This window comes from Poromitra crassiceps, assembly GCF_964638095.1.
Source record: "Poromitra crassiceps genome assembly, chromosome: 3".
Lineage (NCBI taxonomy): Eukaryota > Metazoa > Chordata > Actinopteri > Beryciformes > Melamphaidae > Poromitra > Poromitra crassiceps.
The window spans coordinates 61,437,427-61,449,811 of NC_139625.1; the positions used below are offsets into that span (position 1 = coordinate 61,437,427).

Sequence of the window (12,385 nt, forward strand, 5' to 3'; positions counted from 1 at the left end):
CGTAATCTTGGATTTACATAGCTAATAAGTCTGTAAAGGAATGGGAACATATGCAGGCGGTAAATTTCACACACACACACACACACACACACACACACACACACACACACACACACACGCACATGTGCACGCACACACACACACACACACACACACACACACACACACACACACACACACACACACGTGCACCCAAGCACACGGGCATATAACAGAAACAAATGGTGGGCCTTATCAAAAGCTAACGTGAATCCTGATGGAAACAGCCTCCATATGTACAGTGGCCTGTGAAGCGTGAGCTCATCTGGCTACTGAAAGAGATGATAGGAGCATCTGTAAGCAGCAGGTGCCCTTTGCCTGTAAATCCTGCAACTAAAAGACTCAGTGTGGAGGGTCACTGTCTGGTCTATCAATCAGCCACAGCCTTGAATCCAGAGGACTGAGGCCTGCTCAGTCCCTGGCAGGAGAAGGCATTAGGGCTGATTATTTTCTCCACTAATCGATTTGTAGTTTTGCTCTATAACATGTCACAAAATGGTGAAAAATGTGGAACACTTTCCCCCCCCGAAGCCCAAGACGACATCCTCATAATGTCTTCGCTTGTCGTGACCAACAGTCCACAACAAAAATAATCTGTATACTGTCATATAATAAAAAGCTGGACCAAAATTATTGTAGTATTTTTTCTTAAGTCTAAACAATTAATCAATTATAAAAATAAAGAAAATCTGTTAAATTTCTGTTGATCTAGGACTAGGCTAATCGATTAATCGATTAATTGTTGCGGCTCTATTCCTGATTCAACTAAAGAAATAAAAGGACAAAGATAAGGTGATGGAAGCTTGCATCAGAAATGCCTTGTTCAGGAAGATGGTCACCTGAGATAACCCTACTCAGGGCAGCAGAGATCACTTATACAGGAAGATGGTCACCTGAGATAACCCTACACAGGGCAGCAGAGATCACTTATACAAGAAGATGGTCACCTGAGATAACCCTACACAGGGCAGCAGATATCACTTATACAGGAAGATGGTCACCTGAGATAACCCTACACAGGGCAGCAGAGATCACTTATACAGGAAGATGGTCACCTGAGATAACCCTACTCAGGGCAGCAGAGATCACTTATACAGGAAGATGGTCACCTGAGATAACCCTACTCAGGGCAGCAGAGATCACTTATACAGGAAGATGGTCACCTGAGATAACCCTACTCAGGGCAGCAGAGATCACTTATACAGGAAGATGGTCACCTGAGATAACCCTACTCAGGGCAGCAGAGATCACTTATACAAGAAGATGGTCACCTGAGATAACCCTACTCAGGGCAGCAGAGATCACTTATACAAGAAGATGGTCACCTGAGATAACCCTACACAGGGCAGCAGAGATCACTTATACAGGAAGATGGTCACCTGAGATAACCCTACTCAGGGCAGCAGAGATCACTTATACAGGAAGATGGTCACCTGAGATAACCCTACTCAGGGCAGCAGAGATCACTTATACAGGAAGATGGTCACTTGAGATAACCCTACACAGGGCAGCAGAGATCACTTATACAGGAAGATGGTCACTTGAGATAACCCTACTCAGGGCAGCAGAGATCACTTATACAGGAAGATGGTCACCTGAGATAACCCTACACACGGCAGCAGAGATCACTTATACAGGAAGATGGTCACTTGAGATAACCCTACTCAGGGCAGCAGAGATCACTTATACAGGAAGCACTCTCCTCTCAATGTACTGTAAATAGAGCAAGTAATGCTATCTGCTCCCTCTGTAACTATGGGTGAGATGCCCCTGAGCAAAACCACCAGCACTGGAGGACTGTGGGCGGTTCATCTGGGGAGCTCCTAGGTGTTACTTCAGTCAGACAACCTGATACGAGGCATGGTGTTGCTGGAGAAAAAAAACACAGCAGCATGTCTGCAGCAAACCTACAAAAACAAGTACATCAACTGTTGCTGCAGCTGAAGTTGCTACAGTCCTGGAATAATCAGGATAACCACATCACTCACCCAACAGATCCGCTCGACTCTACAGCTATACGCTCCAGTAGTTTAGCTGTCTTTCAGCATCATAGCAGTCTGTTTGCCACAATGTTTCGTTAGCATTGCCCAAACATCATAAATTCCACACCTGTTGGGCAAATTAGCAGACCCCACCCCCCCTCACACATAAGTGCTAGCTTACACACATTAGCAAGACTGTGACACTGAGCGAGTGAAAATATGGGAAAACTCAAACTGTTACAGTTTGACCTGTAAATAATTGAACTGTAACTCATCATCACTGCAATGTTTCACGTCAACTTTGAACATTCTTGGAGTGCATCTGCATCATGCATCACAGATCTGCTGAGGCGATCCAAGTTAAGTACAGTAGGTCTAGAAACAAATCAGCAATGTGCGACGCAGGTCCGCAGAAGATCCTCGCCTTGCTCCCTCACGCGTGGCTTTCCGCCCAAGCTCCATGTGACTCACCTGGGGTACTACTGAGGAACAGATCACTGTGCAGCATCGCTGCAGGTGTCTCTTAATACCTGTTTACAGCGTTATCACCTCTTACCATTTCACAGCCTGTTGACAGCAGATACAGCTAAAAATGTTCAAGTAGATGCAGCTAGCATCATGACAGGCCATTTGCTTCACAGATGATCTGAGAAGACAGGAGTGTGTAGCATCACGCTCAGCCCTGCTGTGTGTGTGTGTGTGTGTGTGTGTGTGTGTGTGTGTGTGTGTGTGTGTGTGTGTGTATCACTGTGTGAGCATTGCAGCTAGTTGAAATTCACATAAAAAAATGCATTAGCACTGACATTATGACTGATTCTTAGCGAGAGATATGACGGCAATACTCCCCGAAGAAAAGGCCTACTGTAGGTAGATACTGTAGGGCTACAGCTGGTGAAATCTCTGTTCTACAGCAGTCACTACTGGGGTTGACTGATGTGGGCTTTTGCAAGGTGACAATGAAAATGCCACTTTGGTTTTATTCCCAGCTTAAAGCAGCTACGAGGAACAGATATGTTCCTACACCAGTTATATATAACTGTCTAAATGTAATACTGATGCCTCACATCTTACTCCCTACATCAGCAAATGAGACCATTGGTGAGGAGATCAGTGATTTCTGTACTGTTTTTCTAAATGTCTGTGTCCTGGTCAGGGGCAAGTCCGTGCTGTGTCACGTCCGTGCTGTGTCACGTCCGTGTGAAACTGGTTGTAATTTTTGTTCCAGCCGGTGAAGAAACCAATAATGCCAACCTTATGCAGGAAAATAAAACAGCAGGGGAAGCCCTCAGACAGCCTGGTGGAGACAGCGGCAGGAGGCTCAGTGTTCGGGAAATGCAATCTTCGTTACGGGAGAACACTACTGCTTTTGTCCACATGGGTCCACTAAAATCAAGACAAAATGAAAGTTCCTCATAGCTGCTTTAATTTTGAAAACCAAGTGCATGGAGATAAATGTGTAAACAAGAGAGAGCAACGCATACAAGAGAGCTCTGTATCTGGAAGGTGTTCTAGACCAGTGGCTCTCACCCTTTTTACACCAAGTACTCCCTCATAAATTACGACCATATGAAAGAATGAGAGGGAGGGGGTACCCGTACCACAGGTTGAGAACCACTGTTCTAGACAATGTCCTCCTTAGTGGTGGTGAGGGAGCAATATAAAGCAACAGAGATAGTGACCACGTTCTCAGCTTCGTCCGGAAGACACGTTATTGAATCGGCGTTCCCCTATTGCGCCAAAATGAGCCGAGTGCACGCCCAAACACTCCCACGCCCCTGTGTTCTGGCCCACATTAGCCCACATGGGTAGTAATTGATTCAGGTCTGGAGGGAAATAGATAGCAGACAGGGGGAAAAGAGATCATACCACAAGGGGCAGCAGCGTGCACGTGTGTGTGTGGGTCAGCAGCATGCACGCGTGTGTGTGTGTGGGTCTAGCTTTAGGATATCAATTAACACCAGAGTTAACGACAGAATTACATAACTCTCTCTCTCTCTTCCCCTCTCTTCTTCGCTGCTCTGCAATTTCATGCCGATGGACGCAAGAGGCCTGCTGGGAGGGTCAATGTCATGCACACGGGGCGGCCTGTGACCCACCGTGCTCCAATTAGATGACGGCGTATCGAGCGGTGGCCCATCTGGAGGAACCCACACAGAAAAACATCATGGCCGCCGCAGCTTGTTTGACTATTGTTGCTGCCTCGCTTTTCCTTTACCGGCAAATGGTTGCTCTGGCTGTGCGCCATATGACAGACAAAGTTTATCCAACTGTTTTATGTGATGGACCAGGCTCGAATTTGGACACCCGGGACCTTTTTGAATCCAAACAAAACATCTAATTGAGCCCTATTATGTAATAAACCATTTTAAAACTCTGAATGCAAAGATCAGTAATCGGTCAACGTAGGGAAAAAAAACTGTATACATGTATCTCCCTAATGTGCTTATTTTTCATTTTTGGTCCCATTTGTAAGGAAGTTAGGTGATCTTAATAGATATGACACGTATTTCATTATATTCCATTCCAATATTACATCGTAAAAAAACAAAACAATAAATAAATCTACGACTAAATAGTAACTTTTCTGTGACACCTGTCAAAACGTCAGTCACCCCCTGCAATAAACGTGCAGACTGGATGAGTGCTCCAGTGTATTACTTCGGGTACTCAGAGTGCCCAGACAAAAAGCTTCTCTATGTATACTTCCCTCTACTATTGAGCACCAGGACCCTTAACACGTTGAGTGCCAATGACGAGATATCTCGGCTTACAGGATCCAACCGTTGAGTGCCAAGGACGAGATATCTCGGCTTACATAAACATTTTTTTTTTTTGACGGTGGGACATCGATCAACCCCTTTTACGTCTCCTATACCAATATTGGAGGAAGAGAATGTGTATAATCTATTTTACCGACCAGCTGGTGGCGACAGTGCTCTCCAGACAGAGAGAAAGCCGAGCAAAAAACAGCCGCGGGTCCGCGGGAGAAAGCCATTCCAATTTTCAAGGAAATAGCTGGGCGAAAACGCTTTCGATTTCACACACACACACACACACACACACACACACACACACACACACGCGCGCGCGCGCACACACACACACTCGAGTACCTTTGAGCATAAATAAGACCAGAATCGCAAAAGCTTCTTCAAAGCTCTCAGCCGACACCTCAAGAAACGAACGAGCCCGTTTTACAGTAATCCAGACTGCCCGAGAGCGGCCGCGGAGCCAGCAGGAGCCAGCAGCAGCAGCACAGACGGAGGGAGGAGTTTGGAGACACACACACACACACACACACACACACACACACACACACACACACACACACACACACACACACACACACACACAATACAGTATACAGACTTGCCCAAGGGCACCCATAATCACAGGCACGTGAGGTGGTTCTAAAAATCCATTTATCTCAAAACTCTCTGAAAATCTCTGAAACCATGCTGTACTCAACGGCTAATATCTACATAACTACTAACTCTACAAACTAACTATTTTAGACAGAGAAAGCACACATTCTATTAGTTCTTTTTAGATGATTGGTGTTCACGAAGTCTTAACAGAAAAGAATCCTCGGCTCTTGTAAAATGAGCCAGAATCCTCAAAAAAAAACCTGGCAGAACCTACCTACAGCATTGAAAAAAGGTGTCTGTGGCAGTGATGTCTGTTGTGATGTCATCAGTGATGTCACTTGAGCAATTGTGATGTCATCAGTGATGTTGCTCAAGCATTTGTTGTGTTGTCATCAGTGACGTCACTGATGTCAACTGGTGATGTATCATCTCCAGAGTCTCTACCCTAGGAATCGAGCACACGTAGCACGAGAGATTCCTAGTATTCTATTCAGAAGCGCGTTGGACTTCAGTTTTGGTGTGTAATATACGTATCTGTGTGTGCTGATATAAATTGTACACATTCATCATATAGAGATGATCCTAACCTTTCCCAGAGCTGTGATGGAAAAACAAAAACAAAAAGGAACACTGTTCTTTCTACCTGCAGTTTCTCCTTATCGGATTCTTCCAGCACTGTCAGTTCTTCTAACAATACTACTGGTGGCAGCAGTTTTTCCTTTAGAAAAAAATGCCTTTAGAAAAATCCTTTAGAAAAAGTTTGTTAAAGGCACAGCACACCTATGCAGCATTTTTCTAAAAAGAAGTGTGTGGCGGTGTGTTTATCTGCAGGGATCCTGGCCTCTGCCTGTCATTTCCTCTTTTCTTATTATTTTGCTGTGTCTAGGACTTTTCTGGGCTGCAGCCTTTGGCCAGTACACCCACAGTGCAGCACATGGCCTGTTCTCATCAAGTTCCCCAGGAACACAAGCAATTTCGGCGTTGTGGCCAAGCTCGGTATTGCAAGTCACGTGACGTACTAAACCCAAAGAGCCTTTTCCCCATACACATAGGCTACACGGTGAAAGAAGCAACTGTAAAACTTCAGGAAATGTATTTAACATGTCTTTATTTACCTGTGAATTGCGAGCTATCTGGAAGTGTTCACGCATCACTCCACTTCACAAATGAGGTAGTCTTGCAAGACTTTTTCCGTTTTGCGCTGCACCAGCGCAGGAGAGTCTGGCTGGTGTTACTCTGACTCTGGGCTAGCGGGGGGGAAAGCTCTGTTACCTTTACAACCATCCACCCAAAGTACCACACAGGCCTGCTTTATTGCACAATCCAAATCTTCGTCAAAACTTGCCATTTTCAGCCTGTAGCAACAAGCTAGTGATGCTGTTGTTGATTCAAAGGGGCGGAAAGGAAATCCATAAATGGTGGCAGCCAGTCAGTCGGAGCCAGGCACAGCTTGCAGGCAGAGCTTGCAGGCAGAGCTTGCAGGCAGAGCTTGCAGGGAGAGCTTGCAGGCAGAGCTTGCAGGCAGAGCTTGCAGGGAGAGCTTGCAGGAAGCAGAGCTTGCAGGCAGAGCTTGCAGGCAGAGCTTGCAGGCAGAGCTTACAGGCAGAGCTTGCAGGGAGAGCTTGCAGGAAGCAGAGCTTGCAGGCAGAGCTTGCAGGCAGAGCTTGCATGCAGAGCTTACAGGCACAGCTTGCAGGCAGAGCTTGCAGGAAGCAGAGCTTGCAGGCAGAGCTTGCAGGCAGAGCTTGCAGGCAGCAGCTTGCAGGCAGAGCTTGCAGGCAGCAGCTTGCAGGCAGAGCTTGCAGGCAGAGCTTGCAGGGAGAGCTTGCAGGCAGAGCTTGCAGGGAGAGCTTGCAGGCAGAGCTTGCAGGCAGAGCTTGCAGGGAGAGCTTGCAGGCAGAGCTTGCAGGGAGAGCTTGCAGGCAGAGCTTGCAGGCAGCAGCTTGCAGGCAGAGCTTGCAGGCAGAGCTTGCAGGGAGAGCTTGCAGGCAGAGCTTGCAGGCAGCAGCTTGCAGGCAGAGCTTGCAGGCAGCAGCTTGCAGGCAGAGCTTGCAGGGAGAGCTTGCAGGCAGAGCTTGCAGGGAGAGCTTGCAGGAAGCAGAGCTTGCAGGCAGAGCTTGCAGGGAGAGCTTGCAGGAAGCAGAGCTTGCAGGCAGAGCTTACAGGCACAGCTTGCAGGCAGAGCTTGCAGGCAGCAGCTTGCAGGCAGAGCTTGCAGGGAGCGGAAAAGGATTTCCTTCCACTGCCGACTGAAATGGTCATCAGCCTGCTTCCTTCCATCAAGTCAGACTACAAAGGAGGTGACATTATCCATCCAAATAATTATAGACCCATATCGTTAATCTGCTCTATTGCCAAAGTATTTGAAAAAGTTATTTTTAATGAGTTAGTCACAGTATCTTAACACGTTCACTGCCAATGACGTATTAATCCGTCAAAAAAAATCCAACGGTTGACTGCCAATGACGTATTAACACGTTCACTGCCAAGGACGTGTTAACACGTTTTCAGAATCCAGCTGTTGACTGCCAAGGACGTGTTAACACGTTCTCAGAATCGATTTTTTTTTTTTGACGGTGGGACGTTGATCTAACCCTTTTACGTCTCCTACACCAGAATTGGAGGTATTGAATGTGTATAATCTATTTTACCGACCCACTGAGTGTCGACATGTCTCTCCACAGTAGAAAGAGGCGACCCAAAACTGGAGGGAAAAGCGCGACGAAGCCGTTCTCATACTGTAAAATTGATGGCGAAAACGCTTTCACTTTCGCGCTGATGCACAGCGGTGGCAACGGTGGGGGGTTCCAAGAATAGATTGGATGCACACTTTGAAACACGCAGCATAAATATGACCAGAATCGCATCAAAGCTCTCAACCAAAACTCCACGAAACGAGCGAGTCCACCCAGACTTCCTCAAACAGCGGCCGCTCAAACAGGCAGCAGCCAGGCAGCAGCAACTTCGTTGTGACACGCCCGCTGGAGAGCCAGGGAGGCAGGAGGAGAACACACACGGAGGGAGGAGTTGGAAGCAGAGGGGGGTTTCCTGCTGTTATGGAGGAAATTACTGTTCAAAACTATTGTTTAGATGTCTGACTCTTACTGATGCCAAAAATGAATGGTTAAAGTGACTCTTCTATCGAATTTCACAAAAAGCCGTTTATCTCTGAATAATTTTTCTGACGCTGAAACCATGCTGTATTCAACTGCTAATGCTTACATAACTACTAACTACAAACTAACTCTTTTAGACAGAGAAAGCACACATTCTATTAGTTCTTTTGAGATATTGTGTGTTCACAAAATCTTAGCAGAAAAGAATCCTCGGGTCTTGAAAGATGAGCCAGAATCCTCAAAAAAACCCTCTGGCAGAAGCTAACTACAGTAAAAAAAAAACGTCTGGCAGTGAATGTGTTAACACATTGACTGCCAGCTGTTTCGTGCGTCGGGAGACGCACTAGGTTTAATCCTAGTGAGAGGGGGAGAGGGAGAGAGAGAGAGAGAGAGAGAGAGGGAGGGAGGGAGAGAGAGAGAGCGAGAGAGAGAGAGAGAGGGAGAGAGCGAGAGGGAGAGTTGCTTCAACTCCTCCCTCCGTGGGCGTTCTTCTTGGCTGCAGCGGCCGTCACAAGCTTGTCACCAGTCTGAGTGCTTTGCTGCTGTCCTGTGCCTGTCTGCACGGCCGCTGTTTGAGGAAGTCGGCATGGACTCGCTCGCTTCTTGGAGTTTTGGTTGAGAGAAGCTTTTGCGATTCTGGTCATATTTATGCTGCGTGTTTCAAAGTGTGTTCCACCTGTAATATATTCTGTAAATTTGCAATCCCGCATCGCCAGCAATCAGCGCGAAAAAGAAAGCGTTTTCCCCCATCCATTTTCATGAGAATGGCTGGGGTGAGAATGGCGTGACAAGTTAAAAAAATGCTTGCCTTCCTCTAGTCAGGAGAGCACTGTTGCCACTTAGTGGGTCGGTGGAATGGGTTGTAAACGTTCGGTGGCTCCAATAATTATATAAGAGATGTAAAAGGGTTAGATGCACATCCCACGGTCAAAAAAAAAAAATCATTTTTTTGACGACTCAACTTGTCGTTGGCAGTGAACAGCTGGATTGTGTTTGACGACTCAACTCGTTCTTGGCAATTAACGTGTTAACACATTGAGTGCCAGTCATGTTTTCAATCCTGTAGGTAAGTTGTGCCAGGGGTGTTTTTGACGATTCTGGCTCATTTTACAACAGCCGAGGATTATTTTCTGTTAAGAATTCATGAACACCAATCATCTAAAAATAACTAATAGAATGTGTGCTTTCTCTGTCTAAAAGAGTTAGTTTGCAGAGTTAGTAGTTATGTAGATATTAGCCGTTGAGTACAGCATGGTTTCAGCGTCTGGAAATTTATTCAGAGATAAATGGCTTTTTGTGAAACAGTCACTTTAACCATTCATTTTTGGCATCAGTAAGACCGTCAGACATTCTAAACAATAGTTTTGAACAGTAATTTCCTCCATAACAACAGGAAACACCCCTCTCATTCAAACTCCTCCCTCCGTGTCTCTTCTCCTCCTTCCTCCTGGCTTTACAGCGGGCGTGTCAGAAGCGCGTTGCTGCTGCCTGCCTGCCTGCCTGCGTGCCTGCCTGCCTGCTTGCCTGCGTGCGGACGCTCCTTGTGCGAGTCAAGATGGGCCGGGGAATGCGTGGGCGATGGGCAGATGTTGATTCTGGCCTTTCTGAGGTGTTTCAAAGTGTGTTTCACCTATAATCTATTTTGCAAATCGCTCTCCGCTCTCTGTGTGCTGCTGCCTGCGCGCGGCCGCTCTCGGCCAAGACAAGTCTGAAATGGATTACTGTAAAATCGCCTCGCCATTTCCTTGAATGGCTTGCTCCCGCGGCAGTTTTTTCTTTGATTTCGGTCGTCTGGGGGAGCACTGTCAACACTTAGTGGGTCGGTAAAATAGATTATACACATTCTCTTGCTCCAATAGTGATCTCGAAGATGTAAAAGTTGTTGATTGATGTCCCACCGTCAAAATTTTTTTTTTTTTATGTAAGACGAGTAAACTCGGCTCTGGCACTCAAGCGTTGGATTATGTAAGACGAATTATCTCGGCTATGGCACTTAACGTGTTAATACGTCAAAAAAATGAATTTTTTTTTTGACCGTGGGATGTGCATCTAACCCTTTTACATCTCTTATATAAATATTGAAGCCACCGAACGTGTACAACCCATTCCACCGACCCACTAAGTGGCGACAGTGCTCTCCTGACTAGAGGAAGGCAAGCAAAAAGCAGTGTGAGGAAGCCATTCTCATGAAAATGGATTGGCGAAAACGCTTTCGTTTTCGCGCTGATTGCTGGCGGTGCGGGATTGCAAATTTGCATAATAGATTACGGGTGGAACACACTTTGAAACACGCAGCATAAATATGACCAGAATCGCAAAAGCTTCATCAAAGCTCTCAACCGAAACTCCAAGAAACGAGCGAGCCCATATCCAGACTTGCACAGCGGCCGCCAGCAGACAGGCAGCAGCAGCAAAGCAGTGAGCCTGGTGACGCGAGGTTACAGGAGCAACAGAAACGAGCTTGTGACACGCCCGCTGCAGCCAAGAAGAACACACACGGAGGGAGGAGTTTGAAGGAGAGGGGTGTTTCCTGCTGTTATGGAGGAAATTACTGTTCAAAACTATTGTTTAGATGTCTGACGTCTTACTGATGCCAAAAATTAATGGTTAAAGTGACTGTTCTATCGAATTTCACAAAAAGCCATTTATCTCAGAATAAATTTTCAGACGCTGAAACCATGCTGTATTCAAGTGCTAATGCCTACATAACTACTAACTCTACAAACTAACTCTTTTAGACAGAGAAAGCACACATTCTATTAGTTCTTTTTAGATATTTTGTGTTCACAAAATCTTAGCAGAAAAGAATCCTCAGGTCTTGAAAGATGAGCCAGAATCCTCAAAAAACCCCTCTGGCAGAACCTACCTACAGTAAAAAAAAAACAGCTGGCAGTGAATGTGTTAAGATTAATAGCATCCTATCACCATTTCAATCAGGTTTCAGACCTAATCATTCAACAACTACTGTACTCTTAAACCTCACTAATGATGTGTTTTCTTCATCTGATACTGGTAATGTCACAGGTGCTACAGTATCTTTATTGATTTCGAAAAGGCCTTCAATCTGGTTGATCATTATTTACTTTTAGATCAACTTTATGCTGTTGGTCTATCTTGAAGTGCATCAATGTGGTAATGCACTTTGAGCTTGTGCGTGGCAGAAAATAAGCTATTTACAGGACGTAAATATACGCTTTGCAGGTGCTCCTATGGCCTCTATTCCAGGGCATTGCGTGGCGCGTTCTAGCTTTATACTCAATCGTTTTCAGACATTTCTGTTCAGGGTGACTTAAAAAACATAAATCCAGCTGGAAATAAGACCCAGGTTTCAAAAATATGGAATTCTCCTTTAACTTGTCTGTCTGTTCAGACTCCTGCCTCAAGCTCCAGTCTTCATCTGGCCTGTCTTCTGTCCTGGACCCCCTCGCCTGTCTGCCTCCAGCCTGGACTCTTTGTCTGCCCTTTGCCACAGTCCACCCGGCCTGGTCATCCTCAAAGACTCCCAACTCCCCGTCCCTCAGCTTACAATAAATCCTTTCAACTCATCCTCACCCTCGCTTAGGTGAAAGGTGACATGTGCACACATGCAGCTCCTCTCTCTTTCTCCCTCTCACAGACTCCTATAGAACCAGCCATTTTCTAAAGACAATCTTTTTGGCCACTTTCTCCCTCATATTCTGCACCTGTTTTTCGCTCTGCTCACTCACTGTTTTTCTCTTCGTGACCCTCTCTACCTTCGTCTTCTTCTCGCTTACTTTGCCATGGCCTCAATTCAAATCTTCACTGTAAAGACATCTTCTCAGAGCACTCCTCTATGATGGCATACTGTGCAAACAAAAAACAAAAAAACAGTCTTAACAGGTAATTTCAACCTGTAGTA

At 46.0% G+C, this 12,385-nt stretch overlaps 1 protein-coding gene across 1 annotated transcript in view; it reads right to left on the reverse strand.

Annotated features, from left to right (window-relative positions):
* Window positions 1–12,385, reverse strand: part of ncam2 (neural cell adhesion molecule 2) — a gene marked incomplete at both ends in the record, with an annotated part of 533,990 nt that overhangs the window by 158,617 nt on the left and 362,988 nt on the right. The gene's annotated exons all lie outside the window — the stretch shown is intronic.